This window comes from Triturus cristatus, chromosome 6, assembly GCF_964204655.1.
Source record: "Triturus cristatus chromosome 6, aTriCri1.1, whole genome shotgun sequence".
In the NCBI taxonomy this organism is placed as follows: domain Eukaryota; kingdom Metazoa; phylum Chordata; class Amphibia; order Caudata; family Salamandridae; genus Triturus; species Triturus cristatus.
The window spans coordinates 818,112,852-818,136,163 of record NC_140589.1 but is presented as its reverse complement, the minus strand read 5'-3'; positions in this window follow the sequence as shown (position 1 = coordinate 818,136,163).

Sequence of the window (23,312 nt, the reverse complement as noted above, 5' to 3'; positions counted from 1 at the left end):
ACATGTAGGCCGCCTCCCAGCGCTAATCCCAAGCCTTTCCTGTTCCACCTACTGAACTATAGGGATTGTAGCAACATCTTTTGCAAGGCACATAAACTGCTGGAAATTAAAGTGAACAATGCCTCGGTCATGCTTTTGCCTGACTATACATTGGCGGTACAAAGGCAGAGAAGCTCCTTTCAGGCAGTTAAGCGACATCTCCAAGAGCTGGACATATGCTACTCCCTCCTGTTTCCTGCTCGCCTTAGCGCTGTAGTCAATGGGAACACACATTTCTTCGACTCCTCTGAAGAGGACTGGGATTGGATGGAGGATACTGGCATCATGACTTCACGCTCTTTGCCAGCTGATGCCAGGGGAACATGTGACAATGTGAGGGGCTGCTGCCATGGGCACAGCAGGTGGACAACTCGCCTTCCTTAACCTAGAGCCGTACTGAATCTGGAATAAGTAATTTTGGAGCGGTGACAGGTCCTGCATATAGTGGTCACGATGCAAGGACACATCCCAAGCAACGGCCAAGATGCCAGCTCCACAAAATCCATCAGTGATGACAGCTCCTCTAGCACCTGGTTATCAAGGGCAGAATCACTGACTCTGCCAGCTGTTACTCCACAAACAGCAGATGACATTATTTGATTTACTGGCAGTAATTAATCCTGTTCTAAAATTCAATTAATAGTAACCTGATACACTCTTCCACTGACTCGTAAATGTAGTTAACCACTCTTGAATCACAGCGTTTGGGATTCCAACCACTCTGTCAGACCTACTGAGTCATCATACAGGCAGTATCTAAGTTTAGAATGCAATACAGTTTAAAAAGACTGCACAAGCTTAGTTGGTAATCTACACCTTACACACTAGGGGTAATGTAATGTTGGCTTTCACAATGCCATGCTCCCTTTGACCAGCTGATACAACCTCATGCCATTATTTTATTTGTCACTCTACCAATCGACTATGAGACTCGGTCAAGACCTCCTCGAAACATTCTTCTTCATAATACAATTACCCACCATCTCCCCTGCACAGCGAGAGGAGCTCAATGAGCCAATCACACATTTTAAGATTTGCAAGGCCATTAGGGCCCTGGTGAAAGGCAGGATCCCAGGGCCAGATGGCCTACCTGCTGAATATTACAAGATCAATGCCTCGGTACAGGCTCTTTTTTCTGCATGCCTTATGTGCCAACACCCTTGCGGCTTCCATTCTCCCTGTGTCACTACGCAAGGCTTTCTTATATCCCTACCTAAACCTGACAGAGACCCTGCTGCTCTGGCTTCCTACCGACCCTTGGCCTTGCTGAACACCAATTACAAAATACAGGCAAAGGTCCTCACCGACTGCCTGGAACCCTTATTCTCATCCCTGGTCCACCCGGACACGAACGGGTTTCTCTCGGCCCGTAACACCTCACTAAATCAGCAATGCTTCTTCTCTCCACTTATTCCACACTTCAATAGATACTCTCAGGGTGCCTGGTATTAGACCTGGAGAAATCCTTTGATTCTCTCGAATGGGAATTTCTATTTGCCACCTTGCATCACTATGGTATCGGGAGCCGATTCCTTCGCCTGGTCCGACTGCTGAATAGAGGACTGAAGATGGACTTATATATATCAGACCCAATCCCAGGGTTTCGAGGTGCCCTCCAAGGATGCCTGCTCTCCCCACTGCTCTTCTCCCTAGCTATAGAACCCCTTGCAGCCGCCATTATGGCACACAGTGCAGACTCTGGCATCCCACTGGGAGATCAAACACACAAAATCTCTTTATATGCGGACGATCTCTTTCTATATATCCGCAGCATGCAGTCAGGCCCTGCTACACTGGCTCGGATACTCAACGACTTTGCTGGCCTGCTGGTCAACTGGGCAAATCATGTCTATTCCCAATCACTCCAACATGCCCTGACCCCGCTTTTTTAATTAGTGGTGTCCACATGATGTGGCAACCTAATAAGTTCTGATACTTGGGGGTTAGAGTCTATCATCAGCCAGCCGATTTGTTAGAGGGCAACCTTGGGAGAGTGATAATGGTTATACCGTCCCAAATTATTTTCTGCTGCACGCTTCTCTATTGTGGTCATGTCGCTCTTATCAAATTGGTGATTTTACAGTGACTACTCTATTACTTCACTAACATGCCCCTCTATATTGCACCCACCTTCTGCCGTACATTCGAAAGTATCATGAGAGAGTTCATCTGGAACAACTCCCGTTGTTGCGTGGCACTCTACAAGCTATATTTGCCTGCAGGCCAGGGAGGTCTAGCAGTTCCAAATATGGAGCGAAACTATCTTGCCTCTGAGCTTCAATGGGTGGCCAAATGGATAGTGGGACTCCAGCTCTCTGATATGGCCACACTCTCACCGGCTTGGATGCTCTCCGTGCTACTCCAGCTATTTCATCCCTTCGCTTAGGGTAGGCCACCGGAATCCTTACTCCTTGCAGTTGCGTACTGGTGCTACCACAGAAGCCAGTACATAACATGATCAGTGACTCCGTACGCACTGGCACTACCCATGCATGGCACACCTTGGGGCCAAACAGCTACCACATCCGCGGAACTATCCAATTGGCTGGAAGCCGGCCTGCGCACCTTAGGCGACTTATTCCGAGATGGTGCTATGCTGCCTTACGACTCGCAAAGGGAGGAAGACAGCCTACCCCTGTGCTAATTTCTATTACAAACCTCACTAATTGCAGCATTAGGCAGCAAATGGGGAGACATGCCAGGGGAACTCCAGACACACCTTACTGTCCAGTACTTACATGTTATGGGATTGGGTAGGTGTCTCACCTGATGGTTTGCCGCCACGTTGCATCATCAAACAGAGGTGTCGCTCTTGCCCATGAAGCAGCACTGGGAAGTGAATGAATGAATGAATAAATTGTATTGCTGGTTACTTAAAACCATAACATAAAACCTTAGCATAAAACAAAATTATAAAAATATCAATGTTTTAAAAGAAGGCAATGGTTAAAATCCGTGGACGTCAAGCAGACTTGCATTTGACTGGGTCTCTATGTGGTGAAGCCGTCAGCAGGGATCGAGACTGTTTGATAAATTTACCGAACGAGGCCATCTGTTTTACTGTGTACAATGTGTACAGTTGGTGAATCGCCTCCTTGGCTGTACGGGTGCCCAGTTGTAATAGAATTGGCCGTAGATAGAGACTGCGAGCTGTACGCAAGGACGAGCAACAAAATAAAAGATGGGCCAAAGACTTGTGTTTGTAGTCGCAGAGCCGGCAGCCCTTGGTTGCCTGTGGTCTCAATTTGGTGTTATATATTTCTTGAAGAGGCAGAGGGTGTAGTCTGGATGCTAAGATCCTAGATAAGGCTGCACTGCCCACGGCCTGCGTTAGGTGGTGTTTAGGATTGAACCCTTTTTGTGGCAGGGTTTGGCTTTCGTGCAGGCCTTTTTTATCCAACTGGTCCAGGTCTAGAGCGCGTGAGTGGGTACATACTTGTTTTTTAAGTGTGCATTTGATGGCGGAGTACTTGATGGTCTTGGGGTTCCAGTTCTCCAAGGCTAGTTTAAGCTGGACTGCTCCGGCTGCGAGAGCAGTTGACCATGGATTCCCAGGTTCACAGAAAATATGTTTTAAAACCGCCTTCATAGATTTCTCTTGGGCCGCTGTGGTAAGAAAGTAATATTTGCACAGAAAGGCCATCTCTTCCAGAATTTGTTGATTCAAAGAGAATTCTAGGCGCACTAGTGTGTTTCGAGTGCACGCGGGTAGATGAAACAGCCTTTTGTGGGAGCTGCAATGTATTTTTTCTAGTTCTTTCGTTAGTTTTCCAGGGAATGCTATTTGAGCGTAAGTGAGGGCGGGCATTAGTTTTGCGCGTAAAACTCTTCGGATGGCCATCGTAGTTGGGCTGTGCAAAGTGGCTTGTAATTTGCAGAGGGCGTAAATAATACATTTCCCTTTAATTTGAATTTTGTGCATTTGAGCGCTCGGGCGCCCTGATTCAGTGAGCCAGACGCCCAGGTAATTGTATTTTTGTGCGCTTTCCAGTGTCAGCTGGCCGAGGCTCCATCTTTGGATTTGGATTGGTTGGCCACCAACTTGTGAGCCACGTTGTAGATTGCCAAAGCCGATAATGCTTTTTGTAGACCTATTTTGGTATGGTCTAGAAGTACCAGGTCATCGGCATATTGAATAAGCTGTATCTTAGTGTCCCCGATCCTCGGCGTGGCCAATGCTGCTCCTCTCAAGGCTTGGCCCATGTCAGCGGTGTACAGGTTGAAAAGAAGCGGTGCTAGTACGCACCCTTGCTTTAAACCCGATCTGTTTTTATTTTCTCTGTTGCTGAAGTATTGGAGAGTTTAATTCTGACCCACGTTTTATGATATAATGATTGTATTGCTTTCAGCAGTGCGGGGTTGATGTTCCAAAGTGCCAACTTCTTCCAAAGAATTGTCCGATCTACACCATCGAACGCTGCTGAGTAATCAATAAAGCAGGCGAAGAGAGGGAGACCTTTGCGGATAACTGCTTGATGGACCAGGTAAGAAAGGGCTATTATATTATCAATCGTCGATGCCCCAGATCTGAACCCTGTTTGAAAGAATGGTAAGAGACCTTCAGAGCTTGCCCAGTGGGTTAACTCTACCAAGATGGAGCTAGCGTAGGCCTTGCCCTCGATGTCCAGGAGAGCAATCATACGATAGTTGTTCGGATTGGATTTTGGACCTTTCTTGTGAATCGGATGGAGGAGCGACCCTCTCCAGGAGTGTGGCATGTCCCCCAGGAGCCGGCATTCTGCATAGAGGAGCGTCAAAGTCTTGGACCAGAATTCTATGTTTGCCCTAAACAGGGAGCCGGGCAGACCGTTAGGACCCGGGGCTCCGTTGTGTCTGAATTTTTTAAGATTCTGGTGACTAAAGCTGTCTCAAGGTCAACTTTGAATTTGGCGGAAGAGTCTGATTCGCCAGTCCCGGCGTAGTCATCAATTAAGTGGGGAGTATGTTGGTCATCTTGGTATAATGTCTCTACGTGACTAACCCAGGAAAGTGATTCTGAATCATTCCTGCACTGACAAAGAATGGGCCACAATACTTGAAAATCCAAACTGAGTCCCTCTAAATGCAATTCAGTATTACAACATACAGAGGGCCTATCTCACCCCTGCTAAAATTAATCAATTTTTCAACCACACTGATGCGGCTTGCCCCAGATGTCGAATTCCAGATGCTGACCTCCTCTACATGGTATAAGCCTGCCCAATTCTTGTTACTTATGGGTGGGCAGTCACATCCAAATTATCCTGCTGTACTGGACGTACTGTGTCACACACATGGGAGGTATGTATTTTGAGCCCTAATAACAGGAGTAAACAGCAGAAGGTCACTTCCCACTTTCTACACCTGGGCATGCTAGTGGCCAATCGCTTAATCATGAGATGTTGGAAGTCGCCTGAGCCTCCTCCCTCGGTAGCCTGGAGGTAATCACTGCTAGTGTGCGCCAAGGCTGAGAGAGAGTCGCACTACACAAGGAAGACACCCTGGGTCTTCGTAAAATCCATATAGCTACTAACTGAGGGGCATATTAACAAGGAACAGGGAAAATTAACGCTAAGGGCGCTTAGCGTTAATTTTTTTAACGCCTGATATCGCTGGATAATATTGCCTGGTCGTCGCGATATTAACAACGCTAACCGCCTAGGCGATAAAAAATCTAGCGATAGCGGCATTTTGGGAGGTTATCGCTGGCAATGCAGCAATAAAACTACAAGGATAGGTATATCCTTGTTGATAGCCCATGGTGAATTTAGCCATGTAATCCACCTCCCATTGGATTATATGGCTAAGTCTGAAAATTAGCAGACGTAAAAAAGCATCGTTAACCGTGGTTAGTGCTGTTTTTTTGTCTCTAACAGGGTTAGCGTGAAGCTTGATAATAGGAGAAATGTCGCTTAGCATAGTAAAAAAGGGTGCTAACATGCGATTTTGCATCTTAGCACCCTGTTGTTGATAGGGCGATATTTTTATCTTCGCTTCTTTGGCTTTTAAAGCCAAAAAAGCGGAGATAAAGCCCTTGTTAATATGCCCCTGAGACACTATACTGCACGACTTCTAAAATTAGCTGCTGTCAGAGTCAGATCACCCAGACACCATAACAACACCAGCCCAGGAAAACAGAGGGGCTTGACAGCCCACCACATAACTGACACCAAAGACGTTAGTTCGGGTTAGCATGTTCACCTCACATTATCACCACGACTTGAGGGGCCACTTACTTCAAGAATGCACAGCACACATATATGCAATGAACAGGAGGAAGAAAGAAGGGCCAGGGATACCTCAGCTAGGTCAAGTTATCCCTGTTATCTTTGTTTTGTCCTTTTTCCTTTCCCTTCCGCCTCCTGTTACTGATGGGGTTAAATAGGAACGCACACTACTAACACCCTAAGTGGACAGCCCCCAACGCTACGTTCACAAATGCTCAGTACCCATTTTCATACATTGACACTACTAACCTTCCAGCTTTTATACACTGCCACATACCTATCTATTCTTACCTGTGAAGTCAGTGTATAACCCTTTTTGTATAATACTAATGAGTTCATAATGATACATGAAATGTGGGAACATGCTGAGCACTTGGCAACGTAACTAATAACGAAATGTCAATTCCTCAAACCTGTTACTGTTTAAATATGAAAATAAAAACAGATTTAAACAAAAGAAATGTATATAAAGAGGCAGCTTCCTACAGCTGACTCAACAACTCACACTCAACTCTCTCCACCGCAGGTGACATGACGCCGAAGGGCTGGCAGGGTGGCCCATGCAGGTTATTGACCGCTGCTCATGTACACAGCTTAATAGGCCTTGTTGATAAGGTACACAAGACCATGATTAAAATACTTAATCTGAATGTTCGAGGCCTGAATGCACCAGTGAAATGTCTGGCGCTCCTCTCCACACCTAAAGAGTCCAAATGCGACATATGTCTCATCCAGGAGACCCACTTCCTCAAGACAGACTGGCAACGCCTACAGTCTCGAGGGTTTGAATGACAGTACCTCTCATCTGGTCCGCAGAAACGTGCTGGGGTCGCGATCTTGCTGGCCATGCCTTTTCCAGGTCTAGTAATCCAAACGCGGGTGAAATCTCGAGCAGACTGCTATCACTTCAAAGTGTCACACATGCCTACACCTTCACGGTAGCTACTGTCTATGCCCCCAGTGATCACCAAGAGGTCTTCCTGTTAGAGGCGCTGGGCCAGGAGATGACCACTCCTGACACTGATACTCTACTAGGGGGGACTTTAATTTGGTACCTGATGCCCACATGGACAGGTCGGCACAAAGGACGGGGCTGACGGGGGCAGTCATAATGGCGGCCATCAATGGCTGAGGGACATGGGCCTAATGGACGTATGTTGCTCGCGCCTCCTGGCAGTAAAAGATTTCACATTCTGTTCAGCAGCCCAGCGAACCTACGCCAGAATAGACCTTTTCCTTACCTCACCGCCGTTGACAACTGTGATCTCACTGGTAGATATAGGAGCCGCTGCCCTCTCTGATCACTCACCCCTTTCCATAGCATAACACCCCCAACACGTGGCCCCAGTCTAGCATCCGGGGCCTTAACTGCAACCTGCTGACACACGACTCCATCTTGGCTTAAATTGCAGACACAATGCGCACATTCCTTGACACTAACGATAACCCAGACACCCCCATTGCCTTACTCTGAGATACACTGAAGGCAGTGGTGGGGGGCACCCTTTAAAGCCATCTCCAACAGATTCAACAGAGATAAAAAGGATAAGAGGCTCAAACTAGAGGGGAGAGTGAGGGAGAGCACCAGGGGAGGCTCATAGACAATCCGGCTCTCATAAACTAGCACTGACCCGCAAAGAAGTAAAGCTTTATACACTGATGAAGCGGAGTACGCTCTCCTTCCCATCAAACAGAAATTTCACACAGGAGGCAACAAGGCAGTGTGCATTTTACACGCCCAGGCTCTTGTACAGAGGATAACTGAGATTGTGGGACCACAGGGAGACATGGTGCGGCAGGATGCCCAAATTGTGCTGAAATTCGAACACTTCTATTCCACTTCAGACGCAGCGGAATTACTGACCTTTGAGGATGCCACCATATACCTAGTTCAGGTCCAAACGAACTGCATCCCCCCATGATGCCACACAACTGGACAGTGATATTTATCCCAAGGAAGTCCTTGCAGCTGTAGCCCGCTTGCAACTGAGTAAAGCACCTGGGCAAGATGGTTATACATCTGAACTCTATAAAACAACACCCTGGCCCCCATACTGTCCCACCTATGCAACTGCTTTAGTTCCTCTGGTACGTTTACAGACACTGTGAGGGGCGCCTGCCAGGTCCTCCCTGACCAGAAACAAGCCTCCTGGGACCGGTTTCAGGGTTTCAGCCCTCATCAGCCAGGCTAGCTTGAATCCAGTGGCACAACGAGCAAGGGTCCCATGTTTGGGCATACCCTTGGCCACTTACCATGGCAAAATCCATGGAATGTATCCCTGGGGTAGAGTAATTCATGCAATTACTTTCTCAGCCTTGTGTTACTCCAGATTAACCAAGACACCCAGGGCCACGCAATGTGGCCTTGAGTGGCTTGGTAAATCTCATTCAAGGTTTTGCATTACCCCTGTTGAATTACCTCGCGTGCCACAGGGGCAATGCACAACTGATAAATATGCCCCTGGGTTTAGCCAACCCCATTCTACCAAGTCTTCACTTGACGTGCATGGGATCAGGAATCGTGGATGTAGAGTGATGGATGAGGCATGAGGGGTGATGTGGAGGGAAGAGGGGTCAGGAATGAGGGATGAGGCATGAGAGGTGAGAGACGAGAAATGCTCGGTGAGGCATGAGCAATGATGGATGATGGGGGATAAAGAATGAGGGATGAGAGATGTGGGATGCGAGATAAGGAATCATGGCTGATACATGACGGCTGATGGGTGAGGAATGAAGAATGACAATTAGAATAGAGGGATGAGGAGTGAGGGATAAGGAATGAGGATGTCCTCAAATGGATGTTGTTCCTTCTTTGTTGTTTCTACGAAAACTAAATTTATCTTTCACTCACTGCAATACATAGAAATGAATGGCACTTTCTATTACAAAACGTGAATTTCTCTTTCACACACTGTAAAAAAGAAATTACAGCAAACGCAACAAACTGAAGTGAATGCTCCATTCTGTCATATATGTACCAGTTTCGGATTTACCTTTTCACACGATGTAAAATGTAAGTATAGTGCGTGTCCCAATAATGGTTCGAAAGCTTACAACCAAAAATACAAGATGGCTCAGTTTGCATACTATCCCTGCAGTAAGAACATGCTGTTGTGTTTTTTTTACATTTTTCAATTGTTGTATGTTTATATCATATTTCACGATGAAACCTTCAGAGAGTGAACAACGCTTATTACCTTTTCAGAACCCCTGTTGCTGCGATCGGTCAATACAATTAATAGCCATACTGTGCTGTGAATGAGTGGTCCGTCACAAAGGTGTCTGGAGAATAATTCAGTTGAATGAACAGACTCATTGTAATAAGCACAAACTATGTATGTTTACAAGCTAATAACGTCAAATAATTGAATGTACAATATCATAACTGAGACTAGTATCCATATACAGTTATGTGTGCAATAGAAAGTGCTTTTTGGAAGAAGTAAAATTATTGTTTATAAACATGTACAAATTATTAGGCCTGGGCGCTAAATTCCGCTCCGCTCGCGGAATTTGCGGAATTTGGAGAACGCCGAATTGCCAAAAATTGTGTGATCCGCGGCTTCGCAGAATTTTTTGCTGTTTTGCGCTTTCAAAATGCGTGTTCCTGAGATATTTCTCTCCGAGCACGCAAACAGCGTTCGCGAACAGGAAAAAGGCATCGCGAATGGGCGGAACAAGCAATTCCGCGTGTTCGCAGAACTTTTGCGTGCTCATGGAGATTTTTTACCATTTCGCAGAGCTTTGGGTAGCGCGACTACGCAAATTCCGCCCACCCCTACAAATTATGCATTTGTATGCGCACATGTATGTGTAGAAAATTAATTCTGTGTACACAGTACACGCTGTAAGCTTTCTTTGAGTATTATGAAGTAGCGTTGTGTGAAATGATAACTTTGTATAGTAATCAAACGTAAGCATAATTTTATGTATATAGATACAATTCGAGCCAATGGCGAATGGACAGGCTTGAATTATAGCTACTTCGACGTAGTTTGCCTCATTGTGGCAAATGAGAATTCAGGACTTGGCCTAAACTGGGGATGGACTGCGTCTCCATGGCAGCTGTTCATTTGGGATACATGAAACTCTGAAGAGTTCTGAACTAATAAAAACGACTTAGGAAATTCTAATACGTTTTTCCTAATATGGTGTATCTTGAAAGCTTTATAAATGGTTGTTTTTCTATGAGTTTGACGTTTGAGTTATTGTGTTTTAATTAGTTTTTTAAATGATATGGTTTACACCGCAGACTTGACGGCAGCTCTTTTTCTACCTGTTAAGCCTTTGCGGCTGGCACTTATCACTGTTGTCTTGCATACCCTTACACCTACTCTTTTGGTAGCGTGATTTAGGTATTTAATGATTCTAGTAAGTTTTTCACAATCGTGTTATACATGATTGATGTGCTTTGGTTCTTATTCTACCTGGCTCTTGTTGGCTTTGGGACGAGTGTACATTATTTATATTCACCCCTGCTCACAGGGTTTCTCTGCCTGAGTTGTTTTTGTTGTTTTGTCACACACGCGATTCTCAAATTGCGATTTTTAGCAAATCGAATTAGAGAATCGCAAAATGCAATGTATCTAGGACTTGCTAAACATTTTGGGAATCCTACATTTTCCTTATTTGTGAATCGCAAACTGAGATTCGCAAATAAGGAATACCTTCCCATTCATTCCTATGGGCTAGGAGGCCCATAGGAATGAATGGGAAGACATTCTCAATTTGCGATTACCATAGGAGAATCGCAAATTGAGAATGCAATTTCAAGGTTGCAAGGATGCCAAAAGGACACCCTGTTGCACTCCTGAAATATACATGTGTGCACATTTTGCGCACATACATGCCCTAATGGCACTTTGAAAAAAGCAAAAAAGTGTTCTTTTGAAGAAAATCGCAAATTACCACCAACTTGAAGTTGGTAGTAATTTGCGATTCCTTAAGGCCAAATGGCAAATTTCTGGTGCTTCCAGAATTGCATTTAAGAAATCGCAATTTGCAATTCCTTAATTGCATTCGCAAAATAGAAAATCGCAAATTTTGCGATTCTCTATTTTGCAATGGCCTTTTGGGATGATACATCCCAAAAGGCTTTTTCCCATTCGCAAACGGGCAGATTCTGAGAATCGGCCCGTTTGCAAACAGGAAAAAGGCTTGATACATACGGCCCTAACTCATTACTGAATCACATAATAGGTTTGCGAATATATACCGAACCACAAATTTGAAGGGGTGTTTTTAGGGTGTCCCTTCCAGTTTATGATAACCTATGGTATGTATTGTTTGTGAAACCAATTGTGGTTGCAAATCATTGATAGGTTACCGATACCTCAAAGTAGGTGACAGCCCACTTGCAAACAAGAAGGGGTCTTTTTGGGACCCCTTTCCCTATGCCAATAAAATTTAAAATATTTTTAGTAGTAGATTGTGGTCCCTGTGACCAATGCTTGCTCCTACAAAAATGTTTGAAACTTTTCTTTTCTTTTTTTCTTTCATGTGTCCCCTATTCCTTTAAATAAAATAGGTTGCATAAAAAAAAAAAAAGATTGCTTTATTTAAAAGCAATCACAGACATGGTGGTATGCTGACCCCAGAAGGACACCATCCTAGTAATAGCAGCGAATCTTAGTGGGTCACAATTAATGACCTACCTAATGCATATTACTGAAAATAGGTCAATTGGTGACTCCCCTAACATTCAGAATTTTGCAATCCAACATATCTGGGTTCACAAAATAACTTAGCATTCGGTAAAAGTCAGTGCACACATTGCAACCACTTTCATCAAATAAATTGCATGAATATAAGGACCAACGTTCTTTTCTTTGGCTGGACAGAAGTGCTGATCCTACTATTTAAACCCTATTTGTTTTTATTTATTGAAATCATTTTGCATGATGATTATTGCTAGTATGCCAATCTGAATATTTACTTATTCAGTCCACACTCAATGTTTATACGCATTAATTTGCATAACCATTTGGTTGTTCGAATCTTTATTGAAGAAAGTACAATGTCATATCACCCTGCCTCTTAATACAATTACCAGTGAGCATGTGTTTAGCATTCATAAAAAAATTCCTTAGAGAGCATCTTGTTTATATTAAACACAGATCTGCCACACTGACTTATTTGGTTGGATGCAAGAAGCTTTCCGACTTTCACTATGGGACGTTCGTCGACCCAGGTACGATGCCTGTGATTTTGCCATGACAAAATCTCTCCAAATATTGTTTATTAGTTTATTATTGAAATGTCCCTTTTTTCCACACTCTGCAAACCATTTGTGATGTGCCAACGCTTCTCTCCCTTCGAAGATGAGCAGCAATGTAGGAAGGGAATTTTCCTGCAAAGTATTTTTGAGGGCCCTAATGCTGCCGGAACATCACTATATGTGACGTTCCGTGGCGCAGGAGCCTGCTACATATTTCCGAGGCAGCACTAAGTCACTTTTTTTTGGCTTAATGCTGCCTCATAAATATCATTCCCTTTAACACAGTTTTCTTGGTTAAAGGGGCGTGCAATGGGAGTTGCTGGGGGCGTTCCCAGCAACATCCATGGCTTTTTGATGCTGCACCAGATTGTGCACCAGATTGACCAGAAATCATAACACTGAGGCAGCACCAAAAACATACACCTCCCCGTGGGAGGCGTAAGGTAGGCACAACAAGGAGAAATATCTTTATTTCTCTTAGTTTTTCCTTTTTCTATGTGTGCTGCATTCTGCAGCACACATAGAAAGAGGAAAAAGCCTCTTGTGATTGTTTTTGTGCAGGAAGATTTCCCTTCCTGCAGAAAAATAACCATCCTTGCAATGCAGGCATCCTTGCACCATGCTGCTAAGGTGCGTGCATTGGTGCACGGCAGCCCATTGTTTGGCAGCACAGGTGAAAAGGACAGGAATGCACCGTATCTTATACAGACGGCACATTCCTGACCTCTTCTTTTGCTGTAGGGCAGTGCAGCAGGAAGGCCTGCGGCGCTGCGCTCATAAATGAGCTTATAAGTCTTTATACTGAACAACGGCTCAGAAGTGGCACTGCACTGGTCTCATAAATTTGTCACCGTTTGTGACCTGCATCTTTTGCGACCGCTCTGGACTTTTCAAACTCATCTACATATTAATAGATCAGTTAGAAAAACCCAGAATCAGATTGAGTCACAATCTGACCTCCCTAATTCCAATTCATTAGGTAGGCCACATATTGCAGTTTAGTTTGATTGATCATAATCATAGGGATGGTGGTCAGCATATCACCATGTCCTTTTAAGTCTTTTTTTAAACAACCCATCTTTCTTACAGTAAATGTTGCTGCTAAAAATGCTTAAAATATTGTTTTAAGTTTCTCTTAACCATTACCTATTCCCTAGAAATCTTTGTCACAGTTCCAAAGATAAAAAGGTTCAAAGGGGACTTGTGACCTAGGACCCCAACTTAAGGGGTGGAAACTTTTCAATGGTTTCGACTGGAATTCCAGTTGAAAACGTTTAGTACAGTAGATAGAGATTTGGTGTTTTTGAATAAGATTGCCAAAACGTGCCCCTTCCAAATACCGAATCTACGTCCATTTGCAAGCCCATTTTAGGAGTCTGTAAAACTTTACCTACTCCTAAAATGTGTTTGGTACATAGTAAAAAATGTTTTTGAGGTTGCTAATCCTAATGTTTGCAAATTCAGAAATCATTCACACATCCAGCTCTTTCATTACACTGGTCGCAAAAAAACAGGTTTCAATGTGTGACCAGTATATTTGTGACCAGAGTGAAATTTTACAAACCAACCAAGTTGTGCCCGCCTCATCTTCCTGGTTATCACACCCTTAATTGGTATCCTGTCTACACCTAGATATCTTAACAACTGTTTTGTTTCTTCTTTATTTATTTTTAAATAAGCTATTGCTGATCAGATAATGCATAAAGTTTGATTTTCTTAGGAACAGACGACAAGGCCCTTCATGCACAAAAACAATCCTGCCTGTAATGCTAGGCAGCACACAGTGCCCCGCGCAAGAAGCAAGCAGAAATGCTCCATATCTTCGTAAATATTGTGCATTTAGCTCTCTCCATTTCACGCAACACAGCACAGCAATGTTGGTTGCTGTTATGCCTTGTGTGAAAGATTAGTAAATATTCCCCCTAGTGTCTTGGTCAACACATTTTTCATAGCCAAACCATAGATATCTACGGTCTATGTAAAGATAACAGAGATCCTAATATATGTGACCATGTACTTGAACATGGAGTCATGAATGGAGAAAAATACTTCACTTCAAAATTAGAGCTCAAATGTTGGGTAGCACAAATAATCTCTGCTGAATTGTAAGTAAATATAACTAATGACGTACTTCCTGTTCAGGAAGCAGATAGGCACAGGGAATCCTGGGAGAGTTAGAATCTTTTTACTTTATATTAACATGCAGGTAGGTCTCAAACAAGGTGACAAGACCTGCTTCAGATGCCCATTCCTTCTTAAAACGTTTAGGCATAAAAATGTTGCATGACGTTCCCTTGGAGGCCTACTACTAACCACAACTCTTAATATCAGCAAATGGATTGATTGTTGTGAACGGCATCATTTGCCACTTGCCTCATTGCCTCGTCACAGCCCGTCTCTTCCCTTAAAGATAGGCATGTGTGTTACATTTCAAAATAAAATAAAATATGTGCTCCATTACCCACCGACAACGTTTTAAACCCATTCTCCTTTAGGCATAAACAAGTGCAGCATTGAAGCAGATCTTTGGTTGCCTATTGGTAGCCATCACTTTGCAAGAAATTAGGATATTTAGGGAGCGTGATTATTTCGAACACTTTTTTTTTGGTTGTGGGAATGAAAACTGCCCACTATTCTGTCAGGAAATAGCCGGGCTTGTAGGCCGTTTCAAGGGCGTTAAATTTGCCAGACAGAATTGTGGCTTAGCCAACATGGTTCATAATCAGCAGAATAAAGCTAAAATTCTCCACTATGTTGGGACAGTTTGTGGTTAACCACACAAAACCCGCAGAATAAAGCTTGATTTCTCCACTGTGTGATTAAACGCAAAAAGCCTCTGTGCTTTTTCTGTTTGATTAGTAGTCTATGCCGTGGATTTGCCAGATGCCGCCTATGTGGTTATACTTAAGAGGAGGTCCAAGGGGATATAGATGCTGCTGTGGGTCAACATTTGTGCAGTGTCAGTTTCCTTAGAGACCCTCATGGCTGAATATTCCTTTGGGTGGCAGTGTCGCCAGCTTTTGAAAACCCTCCCAAGCTCAAAGACGCTCAAGTATAAGCCCAAATTCAGCCCAACACAAACCAGTGTCAGCCCAAAAACTAGCCCAAAGTCGAAACTCTCACATTTAGCAAAAGTAGTCTTCAGAAGACATTTTAAGGATGTATCTAAATTCTATTTAATATATAGATAGTGGGAGGAAGTTAAGTGGGCACCTGTTTAAATAAGTACTCATTTTCAAGACCAGTCACCACTTTGACTTTTTATCTTGTAGTTCTGTCACCACACAACCAACCTGGACCTGGCATTCATGAATTACCTCTACAAAAGCAGGTTATAAACCACTTTATGGCTATGGATAGGAATTTCAATGCTATCTCAACAATGTGGCTCTGAAAAAGAATACTGGAAAGGTTATGCAGAATTAACACTACACAATGATCTACACATTAAGAAACATCCCCTTGTATTAAAGCAAATGCAACACAACTTGTTTGGCACTGCTTAACATTCTAGAGTCTTGTCTGAAGATATTCAACAACATCTCACAATGGCAGTATGGGACAACCGCAAAAATAAACATTGCAGCAGAAAAATCTGAAACACAGTTTTCGTGCAAAACAAGTGTACGTAAATGTAAAGCGACAGTGTGAAAACTGAAGGTTGCTACAGTAAGACGAGAGTTCCACACGTTTCCAGTTAAAATGTAAGGAAAGGCCAGAAAAGAGAAAGTCACCTACTCTGACCGATTCCCTGCCCTCCGCTCTAAAGTCCTTCACCGTGACCACTTACTCTCGCACTGAAAAGTATAGAGGACATTGTTCTTTCCATTGTGTTGCAGCAAGCGCTCGGCTAAAGCTCCTAGTCTTGGCAAGCACCAGATGGAATTGTTTGGGGTACAGATGAACGCAAGACTGTTGAAGCAGAAAGGAAAATGACCCAATTGCCCAGAACGTTTGGCGACACCCTCAACACCAACACTCCCTCAACTCTACTGATACTGTCATACTCTTCGAGTTCCATCCCACTCCATTCCCCTTCATCATTAGCACTGTCTCACTCCCAAACCACCATTGGTCTGGGCCCTCTCATGAGGCTCCTTCACTCCTATCGCCCAGCCAGGGCTTTAATTATTCTTGCTCTTAACTTTAAATTACAGCAAATCACCATGAATGATTGCTCATATGCAGGTAGGTGTCCCTTCCTGCACATAAACAATCATTTAACAAATGATGATTTGCAACTTCTATATGTGCTGCACAGTGCAGCACACAGAAGTTACAATTTGCCGTTCTGGATACTTTATATGCAGGAAGGAAGACCTTCCTGCACATAAACAATCATTCTCTTAACGCTGGCACCCTTGCACTATGGTGCAAGGGTGCCTACGTTGACGGTACGCAGCCGAGTTTAGAGCCAGCGCTAGGGAAAATGCAGGGATATGCTGCACCATTGTAAATACGGTGCATCCCTGCTTTTTCAGAATGGCGGAGAGTGGCATTAGCAATGTTTGCTTAACGCCACACTTCGCCATTCCCTTGTAAGTATGCCCCTCAGTTTGGTGAGCGTGCAAATCCTGCATTGCCGATCCCTGGTGAGTTGCAGTACTCCTGCTGAAACAAGGCCAATGGAGGTACCAATGGGAGAGGCGGACTGGCCTCAAGGGATCTGTCACTTTAATGACAGAGTCACTATTGCTCTAGCGTATGCTGCTTCGTAAGACTGGAGGTGAACTTCAGTATGGATTGTGGTGGACAGACCTTCAAGGTGCTATGACATTAGGGCTTCTAAGGTCTAGCTAGGGTTTATAAGGTCTAGCATGGGAATATGCTTCCTCAGGAGAATGGTCTGGTGGACTGGTTATGAAGGCTGAACCTGATTATCCAGTATCAAATTTGGCAGCTCTGGCCATAGTGTCACATCCTTTCCCCCACTGAACACCATACTGTCCCACTAAGAGAAACTAGCACTACCTTCAGCTACATTCCAATTGTGCCCCGCCACAAACACCTGGATGCGACTCAATTCAAATTATGCACAAGAGTGATATGCTGCCTGAAAAAAAAGTAATAACATCCTGGAAAAAGAAAACCCTCATAGGGAATGCAAGATTAAGTAAAGCATGTGAAATATAAGCAGATAACAGGCTTATTGCCTTAACACTTTTATACTAATTATTCAGAAATCAATGAGTGTTTTTGCCTGAAACGTTAAACACATGACTTCAGGGCCCTGAAGGGACCCGTTTGAATGTCCATTGCTTAAATCCTTACAAAACATAAGTAGTATGGTTTAAAAAGACCACATCCCTGAACACAAAGCAGCAGTACACATTTTATAAACTAAAATAAGGAAAAGAGCTGATAAGGATCACAATAAACATTTCCCACTCCAGTCATCAACCAGGTATTGCAGAACCTCCTGGAATGGTGCACTACCACACCCAGGGAAAACAACATTGTTTAAAGAATGACGATAAAATGAAAGTAACACTTCAATGGCAAACTCTGTAAAAGTGGCGCTAATGTGTTTGTGTGAGAATAAAACCAATCTGGCCTCTTTGCAATTGCTGTGTAATGCGCTATTCAGTTATTTATTTTTCCTATTTTACACCTGTTTTTAGGTCTCGCTTGAGCCAGCACGCATGAGCTGCTCTGCGAGGCTTCTAGTAAGCACTTTTAACTTGGACCACATGCTTGTGCGTGTGCTTTTATTTTTGCTCACACGCTATTGGCCTTTGCGTGCGTCTTTCTAAGAAAGACAGCACGCAATTGGCCAAAAGGCGGGTACATGTCCCGCCTTCTCTCTCCCATGGCCTAGGGAGCTCGTGAGCGAGCAGTGGCTTTCCTCCCTCGTCATGGCTCATTAAGCACAGCGTGCACTTTTGCTTCAAACGAGGTCACTTTCACCTTCACGTACCGCGCTTGTTTTATTTATATATTTACTAGCGCGCCGTAATGCCTTCCTGCACAGAACACCCCTCCCACCTCCGAAACATCAACCAGAGCGATGCCGTGGCTTGTTAATGGGTGTTTCAGGTGAGTTGGGGCGCGGGATTTAAGATGTTCAGAGGCCAGTCACTACTGTAATTAGCACACGCACCCCACACCTCATCGTATTCAGCAGCAGCATGTCTGTTTGACAAGGGCACTGTCTGCGCCAGGGCCATCTCTGGGACTGAACATGTGACAGAGGTGGCAAGGGCCATAAAGCAAGAAGTAAATGCTCCCCAGACATTCTGCTCCTGCCTCCCAGTTGGGCAGTAAAGAGCATCCTTAATTGGGGTGCAGTGAGTCACTCGCTCCCCAAGTCCAGCTTAACTGTACCTGCTGCACCGATAATGGCTAACCTTGATGCCAGCAGAGCGAGGCGATCTGTAGAGGAGATGTGCACGTCCCGACGCCAGGTTGTGTCATCACGGCCGGTGTCTGGGCGGTTTCCTGAAAGAATATGAGCCTTTTTCTTTCATCGGCCAGCCCTGCGCGCAACCCCCATGAACACAGTCAAAGCGCCAACATGGCTTTAACAGCGTGTAAATGCTGGCTGTCATCTCAGGGTTGGTCACCCGACACCTCGGCCCGGCTCTCACGGTCTGTGTGTTTTTAATCGTCCTCGCAGCTGCCCGTGAAGCTGACCTTTACAGCCGCATGGTCTGGTGGGTATTTATTTTATGACAATATGGCTGACAGGAGGCACGCCAAGCTGCACCTACACGTCTCCCTTTGAATTCCCCTCAGAAAATGATCTCTTCTTTGATTGATGGCGCAGGCCTTGGACTGCTTTCAGCTCTTAAACGTGGCCTTGACTTCAGCGGCGTAACATAGAATGATGACCCCCCATGCAGAATGTGACGAGGGCCCCTCCAGTCTACCCTATCTCACAGATATCTATCGACATGAGCCTGCAAGGGGGCCCACTCTAGGGTTGCCCACTCCCACACACCCCTGCGCCGCAGGGGCCTGTGTTTGGTACCTACTGGTCACTGATATCATATTTAGGCTGTGCGACAAACTGAGTGAAACAAGCATTTGCAATGCAATAGGTCTCGCATTTACGCAAGTTTGAGCTATTGGCATTGTAAATGACACTGCCTTTTATTTATAGGCGCTTTTCTTGATGCGGTGCAATGCGACAACTACGATGGCTGCGATGGCGACACGCTTCTTCCTCGATGCGAGACTCTTCTCTTGATGCGGTGCAATGCGTCAGCTACGATGGCTGCGATGGCCACACGCTTCTTCGGCGCTGTGAGACACTTCCTGGATGATGCGAGACGCTTCCGCTCGATGCGATGCTGCAGCGGCGACACACTTTACGAGATGCGATGACAACAGCTCCGACGGCGGCACGCTTCTCCTTCTTGAGCTGCGCTCCAGCTCCTTGCCACACGCAGTCCCTTAGAAGGCCCAACAACAGCAGCAGGCACTTCCAAAGAACTCTGGGGAGCTGGGGGGTGAAGTCTGTTGTTCCTGAGACTTCAGCAGGAGGCAAGCTCTTTTCCAAGCCCTTGGAGATTCTTCACAAGTTGAGCAAAAGTACACACAAAGTTCCTTTCTCCTCTCTTTGGCAGTAAGGCAACCACTGCAGGCCAATCCCCCAGTTTCTGGCATAGTTTCCTCCTCAGCTTCTTCTGGCTCCTCCCTCAGCAGAGCTTCTTCTTGTTTTCCCAAAGTGATCTAAGTTCTTGGGATCAGGGTCCCAATATTTATACCCAGAAATCCTTTGTCCTCGGAAGGCAGAGGGGCCTTTGCCCAGTCCAAACCAGTTACTGAGCACTCTGTTTAACAGACTTCTCCTTTCCTTTCACAGTGCAGGGCAGAAACATTAGACGCCCCACAGGCGGTGGAGTCAGCATTGTGGAAGGCAAGTACAGCTCTGGAGCACTTTGTTGACAGGATTCCTTCTCTTCATTCATTGTGCAGGGCAGAGACTTCAGCTGCTCCCCAGGAGGTGGAGCCAACATTGTGGAAGGCAGGCACAGCCCTATTCAGGTCCCAGGTGCAACTCCTCCCACCCATCTGGATGCAGATCTCTCTATTCACCACTGGGACACCTCACCCTGTCTCCTGGATTCCCCAGCCCTGTCACTCAAACTCCAGACAAAGGAATACACACAGCCTAGCAGAGGCAGGTTTGAATGGTTAGACAAGAAAATGCCTACTTTCTAAAAGTGGCATTTTCAAACACAGAATGTTAAAACCAACTTTACTAAAATATGTATTTTCTCATCCTGAGTTCAGGCATACTAAATTCGAATTTCTACCATGTTCTCTGAGTCAGTTAGGATTATAAGATGTAAGAACCCAACTGGCCATTCTGGTCTATGGAGAAAAGGTAGCCTGCAATAGTGAAAAACGAAAATGGCTGTAATTCACTATTAGAACATGCCACACACACCAGGGCATGTCCTACCTTATCCTTACAATGCACCCTGCCCTTGGGCCTGCCATAGGGGTGTCTGATATGAAGAAAAGGGAAGGTTTAAGGACTGGCAAGTGGGTGCACTTGCCCAGTCAGCATGACAGTACCAGACTGCACGCAGGCTCTGCAATGGCAGACCTTAGACACATGTTTACAGGCTGCTTCTGTGGGTGGCACAACCAGAGCTGCAAGCCCACCAGCAGTATTTGTATTACAAGCCCTGGGCACTCCTGGTGCACTGTACTAGGGTCTGACAAGTAAACCAAACCAACCAATCATGGAATCACAAATCATACTTCAATTTACAATAGGGAGCACTTGCAGTGTGGCACTGGACAGCAGTGGCACAGTGCCCTGAGCAACTAACACCAGCAAAAACATATGAGGCACAGCGACAAATGGAAGGGAGACTCATGCCAAGTCTAACACTGATGTAATGAAGTAACTCTGTTTTTTTCTGACGCTAACCTCATGTAAAGTGCTGTCATACCTCTGGGTCTAGCCAGCGCTATATAAAACTCTTCAAGCAAATAAGTGGAATGTGTGTACTTGAATCCTGGAGGGGCAGGTGGTAGAAGCAGCCGCAGCTGCACCTCTGGATCGGTGGAACTGCAACAATCAACCACTGGAATCATATTAAGACTTTACAGAGGTCATCAGTCTCCTGTATACAACAGAGACCCTAAGTATTGAGAGTGAGACGTTTAACTAGCAGGAGTCACAAGGAAAATATATTTTTTTAAACGATGCGAGTTGTACTGGAAAATACAAACATATCCAGGCATTTTGTTTGTGCCACCCCTCCCCCAACCATTTGCGACTTAAATAAATACAAAAGCCATCTATCCCAGGTTGCACACCCGTCAATCTGTTAACACTGAAATTAGGGTACAGGCAGACGTTTAAATTGGTCCCAAATGAAGTCTATGTAGACATTTTGCTGGTCAGAAAGGGTGAATATGAGCGAGGAGGGTGACACTCCCTAATTAGGGGGAGTTGACAGGTCTATAATGTCATGTACAGGCTGGCTAAAAGAGCATTATGGGTACTGACCCTCACGGGTGCGAAAGGAGCACGGTATACCCTCGAACCTTCCAGGATTAACGTGGTGTAGGCAAGTCTGCTGGGTTGAGCAGCAGATCAGTATCCAGTAACTCTAGACATAAACAAGGGACTGTACCACTACATCCTAGTCACTACAGTAAAGCTGTGCAGATGCCAGCACCATTTTAAGAAGAAAAGCTCTGCGAAACATTATAGTTGCCCTGAAGAAGCCTGAAAGGGTGAAACGCGTTGGCTGTTTTGCTGCTATACATACAAAACTGAAATAGAAAAAGACTAAGAACATTTCCGGCTACAGAAATAATTTATTCTGTCATCGTCTGTGATGAATGAAAGAGATTAACTCTTTGGTCATTATTAGGGGTGGGCGGAATTTGCGAAATTCACTTTCGCAAACTATCGTGAAAATGTTAAAAATCTCCGCAAACACGAGGAAATATCGCGAAGACGCAGAAGTTTTTTTCCCGCCCGTTCGCGGTATTTTCTGCGTGATCGTGGCTCGCCAACTTACCCATGCGGTTGCTCACGGGCGCGAGATCTCAATCATCTCATACTCTCGCGGTGCATGATCGCGAGAAGAAAGACGTGATCGCGCGACGAATGATGTGATTTCGCGACAAATGACGTTAATGCGGGTGCGAACTGTCGCGAGACAGCGCAAATGGCTACCAACATTCCAACATCTCATGGAGAACGCGTCCGGATCGGAAAAACTTGTCGGCGAACGTGGGGATTCAGGTAAAGCGATCGCGCACACGCGAGACTGTATTTTTTTACAGCGCGAGCGCGAAAAAAAATTCCGGTAAGATGCGGATTGCGGAAATTTTGACATTTTCGCGCTCTCCGCGGAACGCGAAAATGTCAAATTATCGCAATTTTCGCAAGCGGAACAGAATTTTAGCCCAGGCCTAGTCATTATAGCATTGCCTCTCCCTTCTTTCTGTATACCTGTTTTATATTTGCAACCAAATTGGTGGCTGGTTTCGGGAGGTGGGCATTTGTTGGACCATTACTGGTTGAAATAACTAATATGTATTAGATATTGTACAAGAACACAAGTCATTGGTGCAGCTTCTTATACCCTGCCACTGTTCTCACTGTGTATGTTAGTACAAAAAGAAGTAAAGCTTGCATACCTGATATTTAGTGACAAAGTATATACAATATTAAACTACTTTAAAAAAGTGTTGCCTGTTTTCTAAATTTATATCACATTTTATGTATCCCTGTGTATTACATTCTATGAAATTAGGCATGAGATGACTGCACCATTCGCTGTGCTGCACATTACCTGGGTTCTGTGACGAAAACGCATCTGCGCGAGCCATAGCACATACTCGGAAACAACTTTGAAAGAGGGGCAGCACGC